The 20,894-nt window shown below is 39.2% G+C and overlaps 1 protein-coding gene across 1 annotated transcript in view; it reads right to left on the minus strand.

Annotated features, from left to right (window-relative positions):
- The window catches only part of Dlc1 (DLC1 Rho GTPase activating protein), a 387,771-nt gene that overhangs the window by 163,041 nt on the left and 203,836 nt on the right, over positions 1-20,894 (minus strand). The gene's annotated exons all lie outside the window — the stretch shown is intronic.

Below are 20,894 nucleotides of genomic sequence, written 5' to 3' on the forward strand. Positions count from 1 at the left end.
AGATTCACATATGCCCAGATTTTGCGACTCTACCTTCCCGGTAAGCAGGCTGATTATTTGCTATACATCAAATATTCACCTCAAAAGATTTTTTTTTTTTAAAGTACCATGCAGTTCTTACACACTTTGGGAATGAAATCAGCCAATTGCTTCTTTTTACAAGACATGTTGTTTTGTTTCTAAAACGCCAAACATGCACTTCTATGCCAATGAGTTTGGCAGGTATTCTGACTTCTAGTGTCTCCTTCTTTCCCACTGTCCCCTGAATCCACAGCCTAACTTTCAAGGTTTTGGAGGAAAGCCTAGCACCGGCCTGAGTAGGTATCAAGGGGCCAGCTGACAACCTTTGCAAGAAGGGATGACGCTGGAGGAGCAGCCTGCAAATTGCCAGGTGCCGCGCCAATCCCGTTTGTGAACCAAAATTGTTTAGAGTCAAGGAGGCATTTTCAACCCAGGCTGATCTGCAGCTTTACACTTCTGCAACGCGTATCCACTTTTCCATATACCTTTGACAACTTGGTCATACAAAAAGACTATGAAAACAGTGAGACTGCTCAGACGCTGTAACTAGAACTTGTACCTACAGCCTTAAAATAAGGTGTGTGTCCTAAGGTGTACTGCTCCCAGCTTGTCAGAGTTCACAGGGCTCCTACATGGGTCTGTTTTGATTGCTATAATGAAATACTTGAGGCTGCATAGTTACACAGAGGTTTATTTAGCTTATGAATTTGAAGGTCACTTTCAAGTGGCCTTATTAGGTCAGCCTCTCTTGAGGGCCTAATGGCAGGTGGCATCATTGTAGCAAAGTGTGTGTGTGGAAGGAAGAAGTCTCTGTGCCAAACAGGAAGGGAGAGAGAATGACTCGGGGTCAAGTTCACTCAAAACAATTCACTCTCCGCAGGACTCATTCTGAATCCCGTGTGAGTTAATTCAATCCAAGATCAGCCCCTCAGAAACCTCAGATTGCCCACTAGGTCCAAGCATCTAAAAATCTTCTCATTTTACTGAAACTCAGGCCCGTGACACCTATACATCATTGAGGGGACTGTAGCTTCTTGCCGATTAAAAATGTTCTTCTCCATTCCTGGTTCTCTAACTTTTCACTGGACTAGGCATGAATGAGTTAGGAGGCACCAATACAGTTGAAAGGATTGTAACTGCTGAATAACAGACCTCTCTCTGTACCCAGCCAGTGTGAGGCTTGAGCTTAGTTGCCAGTGCTGCAAAGAAGAAAAAGGAAACGAGCAAATAAACTTCCCCACAAAGCCCATAGAAAGTGTTCACCTTTTTACTGGCTGGTTCTGTTTTAAAGCACATCACCTAACATTCCAGACTACAGAGACATTGTAATAGAACTGGCATGCTATTGGCACAGAAACAGACACATTGTTCAATGGAATATAATTGAAGACATGGACATAATTCCACATACCTATACACACTCAATTTTTTAAAAAGAAGGAAAAAAATCCACTGGAGAAAAGATAAGATCTTCAAGAAAAGGTGCTCGTCAAACTGGATGGCTTCAGGTAAAAGAATGAAACTTGATCCATATCTATCCCCCTGCACAGAACTCAACTTCAAGCAGATCAAGGACCTCAACATATCTCATCCAGGTACACTGAATGAGATAAACTAGGGAATAGGCTTGACCTTATTGGCACAAGAAAGGGCTTTCTGAGCAGGACCTTGATAATGTGGGAATTAAGACCAACAAATGAGACCTCATGAAGCTAAAAAGTTTCTGTACAGCAAAGAACACCATCTTGTGAGCAAAGTAGCAGCCTACAGAATGAAAGTCTTCACCAATTATACATCTGACAGAGGGCTGTATCTAGAATATAAAGAACTAAACAAACACATCACCAAAATGAATAACTCAATTAAGAATGTAGTATAGAACTAAATAGAGAATTCTCAAAAGCTGAAACACAAATGGCTGAGAAACACACAGAACTATTCATCATCTTTAACTACCAAGAGGACAATTTTGAGATTTTAGCCCATTCATAATAGCCAAGATAAATAAAGCAGCACACGCAGGTAAAGGACGGGCTGACTTACAGAGGAGGGGGCACATTCATTGACGGCAGGAGTACAAAATGGTGCAGCCAGAATGGAAATCAGTGTGGTTTCTCAGGAAGCTGAGAATTGATCTACCTCAGGACTCTGCTATACCACTTTGGGGGCGTATACCAAAAGGACTTTGTATCTCACTACAGAGATACCAGCTCATCCACATTCACTGCTGTCTACGTTCATTTGCTGAGCTCATAACAGACAGCAACTGAAAACAGCCCATGTGTTCGTCAGCAGAGGAACAGGTACTTCATACATGGACCATTACTCAGCTATTAAGAAAATGAAGTTTGCAGGTAGGTGCCTAGAGCTAAATAGTCATCCGGAGGGAGTTAACCCAGATCCCAAAAGACAAAGGTTGCATGTTTGCTCGTATTTGTGGATATTAACTTCTAAGTTTTAGATATGTGTGTTTAAATTAGAAGCACCGTAGAGGTTAGGGGACCAGAGGGAATGCTACAGCACGGTCTGGTGCTTTGCATTTGATTGTTAATTATTTTCTCCCTGAGGTCTGCTTGCTCTCTTTTATGAGCAGACTAGTATGTACCTGAAATGACGGTTGGGAACCTTGCCTCCAAAATGATCCCTGATTGACTACATAAAATTCCTTACTTGGGCAGGGCAGAAGAAAGGTAGGCAGGGCTAAGGTTCATGGTCTGGAACGACAGAAGGATCAGGGGAGAGAGAGAGAAGACGAGACACAGGAGAGGAGGAAGGAGAGACAGAGTCACTGCGGGATAGCTAAAGAACCATGTGGTTGGGAGGACTTTGCTCTGAGGATCAGTGATGGAGTGAAGAATCTCAGAAGAAAAGCATATGCAAGTATTTATGGAAGTAGCCCAGAGAGAAATAATAAAAGCAATTGGCATGTGATGTAGGGCTGGGAGGTAATAAGATAGACTGGGTTAGTTTCTGCCCAGTCCAATGGATAGGCATACTAAAAATCTAACAGGTGTCTGTCTTTTATTGATATGATAGTGGGTTATTAATAACCACCACAATAACTATATGGACCTAATAGTAGATATTAATAACCAATTTTCCACAACAAGGGATCTTCCCACAAGGGAGATTTAGATTGTAGTATTATAAAGAGACTAGAGGAAGAAGATTAAATGGGGAGGAGGATGGGAGGGCAGGGCTGAGGAAGGAATGTGGAGAGAGACAACTTGACACTAGGGCATTTTGAAAAGCCACGAAAAGTACAACTGTAGATGCTTCCTAAACTATGTACATATAGGAAAGGAGTTTTAGAGTCACCATATATTAGTGGAGAGACTGCCCCAGCTAGACATTAGATACTACCAAATAAAATGCTCAGTACCAGAAATAAGTTACATCTTTTTGAGTGGTTGCCCAAAGGGATTCTATAGCTCACTCACCCAAACATTACACGTTTTTGCCAAGGCTATTGGTTACTCTCCACAACATTATTGTAGGGCTGCATTGCTGAAAATACTGTGTTTGTGTGGATAAATTGAGGTGGCTTCCAAGTAGAAAATTCATTCCTACTGACTATTGTTCATGGTGTTGGAAGGTAGGTCAGTCCTTGCTACCAGAGGAGAAAATGTAATCATCAGTATTACCCAGCTATGAACCTCGCTTGTGACCTATGGCAGCATCCTGGTGTAATAGTGACACAAATATTATGAGTTAACCAACAACTTTTTGATTGGATTTAAGACCCACTTTCTGAGGTGGAACCACTACCTGGCACTGTTAAAGTAGCCAAGAAGGAGGATAACCTACTGCTATCATTCTGTTAAGTGAACAAAGGGATAAAATGACTGCTAATGACACATTGCTGTACTCATCAGTGTATCTCTTAACCTTCATCAGAGAAATTTATTCCAGCAGGAGATGGTAACTAACACAGAGAACCACAACTGGACGATGTTCAGAGAGTAAGAGATTTGGGAGCATGCAGTCCTAAATGGAATGCCTTTATCAGACTCCTACCCTCAAGGCTCAGGGATCTATGGAGAAGAGGAGGCCATAATCTTTTAAGAGCCAGAGGTAGTGGATGACTCTAAGGAAACAATGTCTTCCAGACGCAACAGGACTGATGCATTTTGAGCTCACAGACACCGTGAAAGTGCCCATAAGACCCACAAAAGTTCAAACCAGACAAAATCTCAGCTTGGAGAAGGGTCAACAAATACAAAGTCCCACTCCTCGTCAAGAATCTGTTTCCAACTGATACCTGCTGAGAAAAGAAAAATTGGTTTTCTCCAATGGTACTTTGTCCTGGAGGACTTGGTCAGCACAAACCAAACTGCATGTCTTTGTGTGTGCTATGAGGGTGTGTGCATGAGAGACAGGGTTTCTCTGCATAGCCTAGGCTAGACTTTGTAGACTAAGCTGGCCTGGAACCCACAGAGATCCACCTACCTCTGCCTCCTGAGTGCTAAGATTACAGGCATATACCACCATGCGCAGCTCAGATAAATATTTTTAAGGCCAGATAAATGTTTTTAATCAAATGGGCTTTAAGTGTTAATTTTATTATAGCCCAATGTAGAGCTGGGATCTTGCATCCCTATTTCTAAAGCCAAGGTGAAATTTTGGTATGAGGATATTCCAAGTGTATGGCTATATCTCAGCCATATATCACGAATTTTATTAATTTAGACTAATGCTCCAATTAACAGCACACTGTAATCTGTATGCCAACTCATTTTAATTTATTGCTGAATTAAAATTATTATTATCATCATTACTTTCATTCTTGTAGCCCATTAGAAATGGTATGTGTATGCATTAGTTGATTTTCTTATCTCTGCAACAAAATCCTGAAGAAAAATCAGCTTAAAGAAGGAGTTTTATTTTGGCTCACACATCAAAGGGGTTCGTTCATTATGTGTCAAACACAGCCATGGGAGGGGCTTGGTCCTTGGTACCCACAAGGAAGGGGAGAGAGAAGAGAACTCCAGAGCATAGGAATGTGTTTTCTCCCCTTTTTGTTATTTGAGACCCCAGTCTATAGAATGGTACCACCCACATTTAGGGTAATTCTTCAGCCCACAACCTCTTTGTGCCCTCACAAACACGCTCCTATTAGTGATCTGGGTCTTTCTTAACCAAGTCGATATTTCAAATTAACCCAAGGCTGTACAGATAACTGACATTTAGAAACTAGAGTTTAGATAGTAATTCCTGAAGCTGCATTTTTGCCAAATTTGAAATAACCCAGTTTTTATGTTAATAAAAGGTGAGGATGCTATCGTTTTTTCCATTGTGTGGTTTTAGCATTTTTTGTCAAAACTCAAGTGCCCATCAGTGTGTGGGTTTATTTCTGGGTCTTCAATTTGATTGCATTTTCAGCCAGTCTGTTCCTATGCCAGTATCATGCAATTTTTATTACTGTTGCTCTGTAGTACAGCTTGAAATCAGGGAGGGTAGTAGCTCCAGAAGATCTAATATTGTATAGAATTGTTATAGCTATTTTTTTTTTAAATTTCCATATGAAGTTGAGAATGGTTCTTTCAAGGTCTATAGATGGGAATTGTATTGAATATGTAGATTGCTTTTGGTAATGGCCATTTTCACTGTTAATTTTACTAATCCATGAGCATAGGTGATTTTTCCATCTTCTGGTATCTTCAGTTTCTTTCTTGAGAGACTTGAAGTTCTCGTCATACATGTCTTTGACTTGTATGAGTTAGAGTTACACCACGATACTTTATATTATTTGTGGCTATTTGTAAAGGGTGCTAGGGTGAGTGGGTGAGTGGGTGAGTGGGAGGCTCCCATTTTCTGAGAGGGAACCGGGAGAACAGGGAAGGAAGGTGGGACCAGGAGGGATAGAGGGAGGGAGCTACAACTGGGATATAAAATGAATAAATAAACAAAAATTTAAAATTAACAATAAATAAACAAAAGGTGAGGACAGTTTGACATAACCATCTCTGTCTCATGTGGGCATGTGGGAAAGTGGGAAAGAGAGTCCATTATTTCCTCAAGATACCACTGGAATGGTATGAGAACTTATTTCACAGTTTTGCAGTTCTTTATTTTCTGTGATAAAAATCTAATGTCAGCCATGATCAGAGCCACTCGCTGGCTAGGCAAAGCTGTGAAAACTCTTCCTGATCCCTGGAGAGCAGAAATTCTTACCTGTATTTAAACCTAGAGAATTGATTTAAGTAGGTCCCTAATCATTTTCATTTCAGACAATTATCTTGCTTTACTAATGTATCACAGATCTTATCTAATTGCAATTTATTAACTTGGTCTTCCAGAAGCAAAGAAACTTTACAATTTTATGGAATTTCTAGGTCCCATTTTCTTTGGTTTTGTGAGAGGGTCACCTTCTTTTTCAAACCTAGCAGCACAAATGCACTTTGAGCTTATGATGCAATTTAATTTTTGTTTTGTTTTGTTTTTAATCAGTTGTAACATTTAGGACTGCCCGAAGTGCTAATATGTGCTTCCCAGATGATATGCATAACGAGAGGAAATGGACGGATTTAAGAGGATAGGAAGGATCTTATTCCACTCCATTTGGTTAGCCTATATTGGTGATCCCACCCCTGCAACTGGATAACCAGCTTAGGTGAATGGTAATGCCTGAAGGACTGCTACTCCACAGAGGCCATTATCCCCTGTGTAGATACTGGAAAGGCCAGGGCAAGGAGAATTTGTAGAAAGAAGGAAACAGTTTTTAGTCTGAGGCATGTCTATGTGATGTCTGTTTACTCCAACAACTAACAGCTGGTATATGCAATGCATATATAGATGCAATGAGGGGTATATGGCAATGATGCCTGTTTTCACTAGTAAGATGGCGATGTGAACGTTTGCTCTGACAAACGACAATTTTATATATTGGAGTTGTGGGGATTATATTCTGGTTAGGAATCTCTTTGGTAATAAGCTCTATTAAATGTGTTTTTAACACAGGAGAAAGGATAAATAGTGAGGCCTCCAGAAATTTTTCTATGTCATGATTTTTAGAAGTCTAATTTCTATTAAAAAAACAAGCAAAGATAACATAACAATGTATATTAAATCGTACACTTACAACTTGTATTGACTTAGCAAGACTTGAATATGTAAGAATAAAATAAATTTCAGGTACATTTGAAATTACTGGGGGAATAAGTTCCTTTATCTTCCTCTTCATTTTATTTTATTTTATTCTTCTTTTCTTCCTAATTGTTTTTTTTTATCCTTTGTCTTTACAGCATCCAATTCTATGAGTTCAGAATCCTGATATAATCATGGCTTTCTCTGCTCACTGAGATTTAGAACACATTGTGACTACTTAACCTTCCTTTAAAGTTACGTACATTTCAATTCCTACTAGCTATCTTATGCATTATAATTGGGACTAAAAGTTATCAATATTTTGCTGATTTTGAACTCTAGGACTTCTTTTCTGAGAAATAAGTAAAAAAGCTCATGTCTTCCATTTTACTTTCACATAAAATACACTCCTTGCAGTACATGTTTGTGAACAATTGCTGTTACTCTTTGGATTTTAACAATTATCACCTCCAACAACATGACTAAGCTAACAACAAAATCAAAAGCAAGTTTGAACAATTCTACACACTCAAGCATGTTATTTTCAGGGCTAATATAAAATCTGGACCAAGTAGGAATTTATTTACTTCTTTATGTTAATGAAATTTACTGATTATAGCTTTCAACCATATTAGTAATACATATTAATAAAGTGAGACAAGGGCCTGAACATTGCCAACACACAAGGCTGCAATGTTTTCTAAAAAAAAAATTGCCTGCAGTTTGACTTAGTTTCTGAGCATGAAGGAATCCTATTAATGCACAAGCGCACATAACAGTCATTCCCCCTAAAAACTTCAGAAAAGCCTTAAGGTAGATTAGCACTGAGATTGAACAAAGTATATGTGGACTATCAAAAAGCTAAAAAGAAGTAGTTGACCCTACTATTGTCTCAACCTCAATTGTTTTCTGGTGACAAGTTCTGGGCCATTGGAATGGAAGCCCAAACATGGCCTGACAATTTTGAGGCAAAGGTGAGAGATCAATCAGCTAGCATTTGCAGAGGCGAGTACCAAAGATGCAATGGTAGAAAGAATGAGCTCTGTGAACCTGAAGAGAGGTTTCCCCTGTTTTCAGCTAAGTACCAATCTGGTCCAGGTATGAGAAGGACCTTTCTAAAGCCAGTAAAGATGAACTAGGAGTCAGTAGACAGAGCACTTCCTGAAGCTCCCATCTGCCACTGTGAAAAGATCTCTTGAAAAACAGGGCAGGGTATTTGGTGAGAATCTCTAGACTAGTTATGTCTCAACAATTAGGCTAATTAGTCCTACAGTAAACGCTCCTCCAGATCTCACAAGAGAAGAATGGAAATATCAAAGATACAAGCAGAAACCACTAAAATTGAAAGCAGAGAAAAAAGTCATAATATCAAAATCTAGTTCTTGAAAGAGCTCAATAAAATTACTTTCTAGTTAAATTATCCAGAAATATAGAGTAGGTACAGCAAGGTTACAGAATTAAAGACCAATATTACCAACTAATTGTGTGTATTAACAATGGCAAGATTTAGATTTACAGCATAATGAAAGAGGAACACTAAGAGTTAAACTTGACAAATACATGTATGAAAACAAATTCCCAGAAGTTTAAAACCTTGCTAGGAGAAATTAATGAAGATATAACTACAGGAGATATACCATGCTCATGGATTTATGGGCATACTATTGCCTGGATAACAGTCTCTCAAAGCAAATCTATAGACAACACAAAACCAAACAATACCTGCTCAATAATTTTGTTTCTGTTTCTAAAAAATAATACATGGGTTCAAAATTGTATGCTTTCAAACAAAACAATTATGAAAGACCTAAAAAGCTTATGTGACTTCAAAAAAGAAGAGCAATCTTGGAAGAGTTCCATTATCTGACTTCATAGGATCTCTAAGTGGTGATAATCAATACAGTGATAATGATTTAGGGATGGAGGTGTAGACAATGGAAGCAAATGAAAGACTCTAAAAGCAGATTCACGCTTCGCCATAAGTTGATATATTTTTTAAGTACTATGATAATCATTTTCAACACATTGTGGTAGGAGAATTGGATAACTGTTTAGAAAAAGAACCCTGACCCTCACCTCACAACTTAAATCAGTGGTTCTCAACCTCTGTGTCATGACCCCTTTAGGGAGAGTGTCTAATGACTTTTTCACAGGGCTATGACCTCAGAAAACACAACTATTTATATAATGATTCATAAGAGTTTCAGAATTGCAGTGATGGACTAGCAATGAAAATGATTTTATGGTTGGGGGTCACCACAACATAGAGAACTGTCTTAGAGAGTCTCAGCATTAGGAAGGTTGAGAACCACTACCCTAGATAAATTTGAAAGCTAAATAAATAAACTATGGACAATTTATCTAAATGTATAAATTCATCCATAAGAGTTGGAGAGGTCCTCTAATCATGTTCCAACAAATGAGCAAAGAGATTGAATTGTTACTTCAGAGAGTAAGGTTCATGGCTCGCAATAAATCTATAAAAGGATGCTCAGCCCTATTGACCACCAGGGAAAAGCAAAATAAGACTGCCTTTAGATGCATAGCCTTTGAAATGAAAAAAGATGGACCATCCTAAGTGTTGCCAAGTATATGGAGCAACTACAAGTTTTATACATTGTTGATGGGATTGGAAAATGGATACTTACAAGTTTTTTCATATTATGCACATATGTTACATATAAAGTTAAATATATCCTGATTAACTAATCACAGTCCTGTATGTTTTCCTAGAGAAATAAAAATACATGCTTATATAAAAACTTGTATGAGTATACAAGTAGCACCACACAGTGATTTCAGGAGGCTGTTGTGGGCTATGTATGGGGTGTCACTGATCACATAATGCATCAGACATAAAATTGCCAAAGTCAGTGAGGTGCCATAATTATACTCCAAATACATATATGAAACTTGTGTTTTGTGGGTGATAAGCTGGAGAAACACTTGTAATGTAAAAAAAGAAACTAAAAGAAGTGTTATTATCTCTAATAAAGTATGTTTATAAATAAAAAAGCTTAATTGAAAATAGATAATTTTATTAGTAAGTATTTGATAGAATATTTGGAAAGGATAGAACTTAGTATTCAAACTTTATTATCATTTACAATTCTCTAACAGAAGCCTGCTTTTCTGATGACATAGCAAAGAAGTAAAGAGAGGCAGTCAGAAGAGGAAAGGAAAAGAAAGGCCCCAGAAAAAGAAGCAAAGCATCAAGAGCCATTTGGCTAAGTTAGATATGGCCTCACATGTCCTGAATAAGGGCATCCACAGTGCAGATTGGACATGTGATGTCCAGAAGGGGGCTTGCAGATGGCGTAGGGTGGCAGAAATTTCTTACAAGTACCCCTTCTGGAAAAAGCCATTTTTGGAGGGGGTGGAATCCTTCATTAATAGTTTTAATAAAACATGGTAGCCATTAAATTTGCCACCTACATGGTTTTCCTTACTCTTGAACTAAGTCTTAGAAAGCCTTTTCCCTGCTTTTCCAGCTCCTTGGCTTGGGCTTCTTGCTCTGTGAATCTCTTCAGTGTGTGGCCAGCAGCTGGCCTGACTCTAGATTGCTCTCTGAGAAGAGCAGAGAGAGTGGGAGGAATTACTTAGAAGCTCCTTAGGTTGCTCAACACTTGTCATATTTATTTGATTCTAACGGTAAAACAACTTCAACTTGTAATTTCATTGTGTTTTTCTCTAATTTTATTTTTATACTAATTTGTATTCATTGTATTATGGCTAGTTTCATGTCAACTCAGCTCAAGTCATAGTCATCTGAGAGGAGGGAACTTCAGTTGTGAAAATGCTTCCATAAGATCTGGCTGTAGGTACTCCTATAGGGTGTTTTCTTATTTAGTGATTGATGGGGAAGGTCCAGCCTATTATGAGTGGTTCTACCCCTGGGCTGGGGTCCTGGGTCCTATAAAAAAACAACAGACTGAGCAAGTCATGGGGAGCAAGCCAGTAAGCAGCACCTCTCCAAGACCTCTGCATCAGCTCTTTTCTTCAGGTTCCTGCCCTGTTTGAGTTCCTGTCCTGACTTTGATGATGTACTATGATGTAGAAGTGCAAACCAAATGGACCCTTTCCTCCCCAATTTGCTTTTGGTCATGGTGTTTTGTTTTAGCAATAGTAACCCTAACTAAGATAATTATCCTTTAAAATAGTCTGGGTGAAAAATAAAACACATTGGTCATGATGGGTAGTTTGGGAAGCCTCATTCTGAAGTTTATCTACTAAGATATACTTCATGACTATATGCTACCATATGTTAAGAGGCAGTGATTGTTTGAAGACAAACATAATTTTGTGAAGTTTTGAGTCAGCCTTTGCACTACAGTTGGGATGTGGCCTATCTCTCACAGGCCGATGTGTTAAGATGTTAAATGGTGGACGCCCCTGGGAAGTCTTTGAGTCATCATGGTTGCCCTGGAGGAAAATTGTGAGACCCACTCCCTTATTCTTTTTGTGTTTCCTGAGTCACAGTAGGGACAGTTGTCCCCACTTCTCCACTCCCACCACAGTGTAATTGTGCCACCACAGACCCCAAAGAGTGACTAGCTTGTACTACAACTACCAAAATGGCAAGGCAAAATTTGTAGGTCAATTATTTTAGTATTTGGTTATAGAAAACGGGACTAACACACTCTGGATTACACAAATGCTACTGGCTCATTTTTTTATTATTATTATTATTTACATGGCAGTGCAGAATTGGCAAGTACCATCAATATTTCAAGCAGAAAAAGAAAAGGCACCCTCTAGAGGAAATGGAAGTGCTTTTGCCTCTGGAATCCTACGCAGAATGAGTGAGTGAGTGGGTCACATCTGGCATGAAGACTAGGTTGTCAATAATGCAAGAACCCCAAAAGCTAAAAAAAATGTTAAAAGAAAAACAAAGGAAAGTTGGTGGTAGGGAGTGAAATGGCAACCATTTAAGTGTGAAGTGTCATTATTTAAAGCAAACCTCTTTGTATGTAACTATGCTGAAGCAAATGGTAAGCATTTCATAAGAGGGTTATATGCTCTGAAATCAGTTGGAAAATTAAACTTCTTTAGAAGCAGCTGTTTTTTGTAATATATATTAAAAGTAATATATATTACAATTATATATATATATATGTATATTTTACATGTTCTTTATAAAAAGTAATGGTGACCATTATCAAATGGTTTCTGGTATGGCAGCATATAATTTAAAAGAAACTATTCTTGCCTTTTAATTTTTCTTTCTATTGTTGAGTAAAAGTTAAGAATAAGGATATCTAGGTCTTGCAGCTGGGGTAATACCACTGTTTATAAGATTTAGTGTTCTTGGTAAAAGTTATAATGACTCCCCAAAACCCATTGAAGCTTGGAATTATTCTATTCTCTCTCTCTCTCTCACTTATCCTATTCTCTCTCCAAACACAGGCTCTGGGCTCTAGCTGGCAAGCTGCACAATTGCATCATCAAGCCTTATGCACTCCCACAATCCCTACCTTGCCAACATTTTATTTGCCTAAAAATGCCCCAGATCTGCATTTCCAGTTTCAAGGCGCCCATCTCTGTACCTGCTCTAGCCTCTTTGGACAACTCCATCCCAAGTGACCTCTCCCTTAGCTAAAATGTCCAGAGTATCTTAAGAATTTTTCAGCTTAGTGCTCACCACTTATCTTGCTCAGCAGGCTGTCTTCACTCTGAAAGTACGTGCTCTCAAGATCTCGAGAGAGGAAATCCTGAGACAACCAAACAGGCAAAGCCGGAAGGCAGCGCATACCAACATCACTCGCTCCCAGTACATTTCCCCTTATCTGGGCTTTCAAGTGCAAGGAAGAGGAAGTGGGAGCTAAAGAGAGCAGGGAGCCGATGTTTGGCTACTCTGAGATCACAACCTGGAGTAGGAGCATCGGTTCCGTCAAGGAGAGGCTAAAGTGTGTGGCCTCTCTAAGGGATACAGGGCACTCTGTTTTTAGGGACTGTTTTCTCTATGTCACTGGACTGTTTCTACGGCAACGCTGTGAAGAAGCCGATGCTCCTTGTGTGTCGCCTCCCTCCCCCACTCCAGTCTTTCAGTGTCTTTGGTCTTGTCACCTTTTCTTTTCCTCCGAGGCATTCAAGCCTTTCCCTGTCTCAATGTCTAATAGTACCACTTCGTCATCTCACAAAGCCCGGGGTTCCTATTGTATTGGTGCTTGGTAATCCCCTCTGGGCTGTTTCAAGATGGGAAGAGTTTAGGTCTGAAAGAAGAGAGGGTGTATGTGCAGGGTGGTAGGGAAATTTACACGTTTTACAAGAACCTGGTCCCCGTGTATACTGACTTTCTGAATGTCGGTGGTAGAGTGGTGTGACATCTGGGCCCCTCCTCCTATCCCCACCGTATTGTATTTGGAATAACTGTCAATACCTTAACAGGTGGTTAAATTTCACACACTAAATAATGGGTAGGTTCACTAAGGATAAACAGTGCAACTACGTGATGCGTAGGCCATCCTTGATCATTCAATAAACTGGTACATATATATCCTACTTCTTCACTTTGACTGTAGACTCTTCGTATGTAGTATGCTACACACTATAGGGTTCAGTGGACGTGATTTTTGCTTACATGCAATAAGATAGAATCTTTTAGTACCTATCCAGCATCATGATAATTTGTTTTATTTTTTTAGAAGGATTTTGTTACATAATAATGGTTTTGAAGCAAAAGTTAAGATCATGTGTCTGTGGAGAAAAATGGGGGACATGGTTGCCACAGCAGCCAATGGTTTTCACCCCTCGGTGCTGATAAGAACCCTCTGGAGAGCGCATTGACATTTGTGACCTCTAGACCCAAGAAATCTTGACTTGGTAGGCATGGAAGTTTCCAGAAATATTTTTTTTTCCAAAATTGGGATAAACTATTTAATAAATATTTCACTGAAGAACCTTTTTTTTTCTATGAAGGACACCATTTTTCTTTTACTCAGATAATTATTGAGTGGTGTTTATGAGAAGAGAGATCTTTGATTAATGAATTGCTTCTGTCAGATTGGCCCATGGGTCTATCTGTGGAGCATTTTCTTAATTGCTAATAGATGGAGGAGGGTCTAGTCCACTGTGAGAGGGTCCATCCCTGAATAAGGGATCCCTGGTTGAATAAGAAAGTAGCTGAATAAGCTAGAGGAAGCAAGCCAGTAAGCAGTGTTCCTTCACGGTTTCTGCTTTAGTTCTTGCTCCAGGTGCTTGCCTTAACTTCTTAGATGATAGACTAGAACCTATATATAAACTGAAATAAACCCTATCTTCCCCAGGATGGTGTTTTATCACAGCAATGAAAAACAAATTAATACAATAGAGAAGATATATCCTAATAATGGTAATACAAGCTATAGAGGGATAAAAATCATACGTTATAAGGTTTTCAGGGTCAAAAAAAAAAAGACACTGATTTCTAGGTGGGGGTGATCCTGGGAGGGTTCAAAGAGTAGGCCACTATGGAACTTTAGAGTCAGTGAAGAGGTAAGTTTATGAAACACGAGGCTAGACACTGAGGTGGAGAGAGCGGGATGGAGAGAGGTGAGCATTCTGTATAAGAGACTAAGGAGGTAGCTAGGTGGGGTATGCAGCATGGATGAGTAGCTGGATCCAGAGGCTGTGCAAGCACATCTTTCATGAGATAAGATATCCGAAAGAAAGAATAAAGCCGAAGATGAAAAAAACAGCCTAAAGACCAATGAATGCCATCTAACTTACTAAAGAGTTAGGAATAACACCCATTTTCTTTTTTTAAATAAGATGACGGTAAGTACTAAGAAATCAGTATGTTACCTTATTTTACATGCTTTATGACATTCAATATTACATGAAATAGGTGAAATCAAACCCTTGAATTGGAATGTTAAACTTGAATATTAAACCAATTAAAAGGAAAGCCAAAGCACCGTGTCTAAGGGATTTCTAAAATATTATTCCATATGGTTAGGCAGATATTTGTGCTTATTGAGATTTATATCCTTTATGCAGAACCGGACACTGAAATAAGTATAAAAAAAGTTAAATTCAGGTGCATCATAAAAACACTATGAGGAAGTCTTCTGCATGCCTACTCCTTGAAAACAACAGAACCTGAAACCCCAGGGGTTAAATAGTTTCACTAAAGAAAACAAAAGCGAAGTAAGCTGAAGTCATGGGAAATGGTGAAGAAGGAACAGGAGGCTGCAAGGCTACCACAGATGGAGCAAAGGGTTTCCAGATGTGCAGCTCCGTCTATGGACCGGCGCCATCGGCTTGGCTCATTCAGGTTCTAACAGGAACGGATGCAAGAAGGGCTTCTTGCTCACTTCTGTCTGTAATCGAGCTAAACCTGCTTTGCAGAAATCGTGTATGTCGTTTCCTCCAGGGAAACTTCTGCCACTCTGTGATCTAAAGCGAGTCCCAGAGAGCTGAGGTCTCTTCTAGACCTTCCGGATGCTTTCTGGCAGTATGCATCTGGTTGTCTGTACTTCTCCCCTTGCCATGTATCTTGCTTTGAATATATCCTTCCTGCTCTCTTCTAGTCTATATCACAGAAAGGCCATGGGTGGGTGCAAGTGAGGATGGGGATGGCTTTACTTTTATTTTGTTGCCAGGGAACTTCTGGGAAAACAGCTTCTGATTAAGGGCAGAATGGTAAATCCCATCTCAGAAGCTGAATTGATCCCCCCCCTTGGTCCTACATATATATATATATATATATATATATATATATATTAAATGATAGGGTTTCATATAGCCATGGCTTGCCTTATATTCAGTATGGAGTTAAGGATGACCTTGAACTTCTGGTTGTCCTGCCTCCTTCTCCCGAGTGTTGCTTGGCTAACAGACATGTGGCACCACAAAGCTTTCCATGTTTGGTCCCCAGAGCTTTGTGCATGTTAAGAGAGCACTCTACCACCAGCAGCTACATCCCCAGCCTCAGGGACCAGCTTAAAGCTGGTGCACCCCAATATCAGAAAACAATGAAAGTTTTATTGCAATGCCAAATTGGCTCCTCTATCCACTGAAGTCACAAAATAAGAAAAATTTTATGTTTGCTGGGGCACCCGGGGGAAATCTTCTTTCACAACAAAGGGAAGCTCCCCCTTTGATCATTTCAACTGGAAGGGAGCCTCAGGAAGCCTTAGGGATAGTAATAAAAGGAAAATCTCAGCAGTTTGGGGAGGTGGCACAATTCATAACAGGCTTGCCATGCAAACATGATGATATGAATCTGGTTGCCCAGCAGTCACATAAAAGCTGGGTGTGGTGGCTCATGCCTATGATCCCAGTGCTGGTGGTGGTGGCATGTGGAGACAGATTAGCTGGGCTAACTAAGTTAACAGACTAACTAGGTTAGCCAGGTTAGCCAAAACTGAAGGATTCGTCTTAAAAATAAATAAAATAAAATAAAAAAGTTGAGAGCAACTGAAGAGGACAATGAACTCTATATGCATGCGTGCACATGCATAAACACACACACACACACACACACACACACACACACTTCATACACCAAAGACTTCCTCTTACAGTTGATGGTAGTGGCCCATGCTCATCCTAGCACATCTTTCTGAGGCAGAAAGATTCTAAGTTTTAGAAAGGAATGGGTTAAAATGTTGAAATTCTATCTTAACTAAAACAAAAGAAGGAAGGAAGGAAGAAAGGAAGACAGAAAGAAAACATTATAGAAATGTTCCCACATAAATACAGTCTTTCATTAATGGACAAATTGCATAGAATATGTCTAAACAAATTCAGTTGTTTTTTTTTTTTTCTTGAAGAATTTTTTACTTTGAAGTCTGTACCAAATATTACAATCAGATATTTGGCCTATAATTTTCCTAGATAAACATATTTAATTATATTTTATTGTTTATATTTCTCCTTCTTGTGACCCTACAGTGTTAGATATTATTGATTATTATCTAAATATTTAATTTTAATGAGAAAACATGAATATAGTGTAATGAAAATATAAAATTATTGTTAGCAGTGGGGCTATAATCAAAATACAATGCATGTTTTAAACAGAGTAGTATCTTGGAACAAAGTAGTATCTGATTTAAAAAGACAGAAAAAGAGAAACAATTTACTTGGTTAAGAGGAAAAAGAAAACTAGTAAGTATTATAAACAGGTATGGTGCTACTGACTTGGATAAATGTAGTTGGAAGAGATGAAATGGAAAGATCTATGTATTGCAATATAATTTTGAAGCAAAAATATGATTTTGCCACCTAAAAGAAAATGTCTTTGTGAAAAATTATGATCAAGTATTCACTATGCCTATACTCAGATGTTGCTAGATCTTGTGGAATGAAATGGATAAGTAGGAAATTATGACATATTCTGAGACCCAAAGCATGCTAATTATTTAGATCCAAAGCATATATATTAGAAATAGGGAATGATGCAAAACCTCATGGGGAGAGAAGCAGCAGAAGTCTGAGAGATGGATAAACCATAATTGTCTAGTCATAGCAATTTGGGGACGGATGTTAACCACCCAGGTGCAAGGAATTCGTTTGTATTCCTTCCAACAAAGAGGGCTAGGCACGCAATGATCTAGACTGGTTCTGCTGGTGTGACAGCGGCCTCCTGTGAACCGGAGCTGAGGGCCAGGGACAAACATGCCACCTTTCAGGTTGTGTGCTTTCAGGTTGTGTGCCTTGCTGTTCTGGTCTCTCCTACCTGAACTGTGAACCATCCCTGTCCAGCATCTCTGCACTACACACACTACACCCTTTTAGCCACACAATAGCTTATGTCTAGAAAAAAAAAAATCAAGGTATATACAGGATTCAATACTGTCTATGGTTTCATGCATCCATGGGGGTCATGCATGTTCTTTACAGATAACAGACTACAGTATATCCACACAGTGGGATATTATTCAGCTTCTAGAAGTTATCAAGCCACGCTAAGCTTTGGAGAGACTTAAATGTACCTTAGCACCCCACTTCACTGTGTCCTTTGTTTTGCCTGTACTTGGAGGAATATCAATCACACTTTGAACTGTGGCTTCCTACTCAATATTGCTGTGAACTTAACATTGCTGTGAAAAAGAGGCACTCCTCTATTACCCAAATTCCTCTTCGGTGTCCAGCGTTGTGTTTAGTGATGGTTTGAATGATAATTTGGAGGCTGTTGCATGCAAGAGTGAGGCAAACCAGAACAGTCAAGGGAGATCACAACCCATCTAGGATGCAGGAAGTAAACAACGGGTATAGGGAAGGTCTGCATGTTATATGTGTAACATTCCAAAAATTGTGAAATCAATTTGAGCATGGGTTATTATAGTAGACGCCACAGTGAGAACTCGACACCAGTAAGTCTTTGGAGGCCCAGGGAAGAGGATTTCTAGGAGGGAAACAGGAGTAGTAAAGGTCAAGGGAGCTGAAGAAAATTCAGAAAACAAAACAAAACAAAAAAAAAGTGAAGCTGTTACCATGGCAACAGCAGAAGGTGCATGTTAGAAGAGGATGGAAAATAAGGTCAGAAAGGAAGGGTAAGGCCAGATTATGGAAAAATGGATTCATCAGCTGAGGAGTCTTGGCATTTAAGTGCTTCCTGCAGCCACAGTGTGACCCTGGGTTCTTTAGGAGGGCCACTGATCCTTGGTTCCTCCTCTCTGATGAAGGCCACTTAGGCACCTGCAGGCAGGCTGGATGATTAAGTGTGTGCCTGCTGAGTACCTATCAAAATGCAGGCCTGCTGTTATTTAACCCATTCTATCATTTATGGACACACACCAACTCAAAAATCTGCTAGAATTCCGGTCCCAGAAGTACAGGAAAAACGTCTCCTTTCAGGAAATCACAGGACAGTGGGAAAATACTTAATGAATCTACTCAAGCAAATCATAGGTATAAAGTATAGGAAGAGTAAAGAAGCCAGGAACTGCTATCCTTCACTTATGCACATTCTTGAATCCATAGGAAAGAATGGAGTTAACATTTACATTGAGGGGATGATTACATCATAAGCCTTTGACAGTCACTGGAATGTGCTTTCTAAGGAAGCCTGTGGTTGGGAAATTTAGAAAGCAAACATATTACTCTGCTGTGATTGCTGAATGAGGACTACTATCAACCATTTTGCTTAAGCAGCATTTGTGGCACTCTTTGTCTTTTCTACCTGGCTACATTAATCAGGAAAAATAGTTTCCCTTATCCATGATCCATTCTTCCTTTAATTAATTGACCTACAGAGTCTGCATTCAATAGTAAGATGGACACCAGCTTTTAATTGGACATCAGTTAATTTGTTTTGTTTTGAATGACAACTCATTCTTAGAAAGAGCACATGCCAAAGTCCTGTCTTAATTCTTCAACACAAATGGCCATTGACCCAATGGAAGAGATGTTGATTGCAAACTCTTGTTAACAGAAAAATAAATCAAGGCTATTGTAGCCAATGGATGTTATTAATAGAGGAATGTGTAGCTTATTTCATCTCCAACAGGTCAAGGTCATTCTTTTCTATGTGTGACTTTCAAATTAAATGCACCTTTCGGGGAAACCATAGTCAATCTATAATTACCTTGTACACATTTCTCTATGTATTTATATTATTGATAAAATAACTGATTTACTACCCATGTGCAGAAATTCTACCAAGGACAGTTAAAGAAAATATCAGTGTGCCTTCCAACTCAACGAACATTCCTTTTTTGTTTTCTAAATAAAATGGAAACAAAGGAGCCTCTTGTATTTGTCATTCTCCTGGAAAGATAAGAGTGACGTATTAATTTTTCTATAGATAAAGTGTCAACAGCAATTGTCCTGGTTAGTTTTATGTCAACTTGACACAAGCTAGAGTTGTTTGGGAAGAACAGACCACAATTGAGAAGATGCTTTCATCAGACTGGCCTGTAGACAAGAGTAGAAGGCATTTGCTTGACTAATGGTTATTGTGGGAGCATCCGAACCATTATGAGTGCTGTTACTCATGGGCTGGTGGCCTTGGGTGTTTAAGAAAATAAACCAGGAGTAAACCAGGAGAAGCAAGCCAGGAAGCTTTACTTCTTCATGGCCTTTGCATCATCTCCTGCTTTCAGGCTTCCTCCTTGAATTCTTGCCTTGGCCTCCCTCAGTGGACTGTGTCTTGGAATATGTAAGCCAAACAAGCCTGTTCTTTCTTCCCAAGTTGCTTTTGGTCACTTTTTGTTTTTATTTTAATCACCACAACAGAAAGCAAAGTGAGACACCATTTAAAACACTGGAGTACAAACTGTTCCATCTGCCCATGTTGGTAGCTTGCAGTCACCTCTTCATATCACCAATATGATCACCAATCAGCCATTCCCAGAAGAGCAGCAGAATAGCCACAAGATTTTTTTCAGAGAAGAAATATTAACTTTGTCAAATACCATGAAAAGTCCTGGTCATCAACATACTGGCAATGAGCCAACTTTCCACATGAGTCTCTTGATATGCCAAATAAGTAGATTGTTCTAAAAATATTTTAATGCACTTGCTCTGTACACTACACCATACCGTATGTCAAAGAGGAAATGGGAGGCACATCAGTGAAACTTTTCATCATTCCGACAATACTTATAAGCCAATTTAAGCAAAGGGAAGATTTATTTATTTATTTATTCCTTTGGTTCTTTAGTTGCTTTTAGATACTTCATCCCAAGGTCATTTGTGTTTGTTGGTTTGGACCAGAGGTGAGATGGAACCTCATGATGGTAAAAGTTTTTGACAGAGACTCTTCAGGTTATGGCAGCCAGGAAAGAGAAGAGACAAGAAGTGGCCATTGAAGATATACCCTTCAATGGCATAGCTCCAACTTCTTCTAGCCAGGACCC

The sequence above is a fragment of the Meriones unguiculatus genome, chromosome 4, assembly GCF_030254825.1.
Source record: "Meriones unguiculatus strain TT.TT164.6M chromosome 4, Bangor_MerUng_6.1, whole genome shotgun sequence".
NCBI lineage: Eukaryota > Metazoa > Chordata > Mammalia > Rodentia > Muridae > Meriones > Meriones unguiculatus.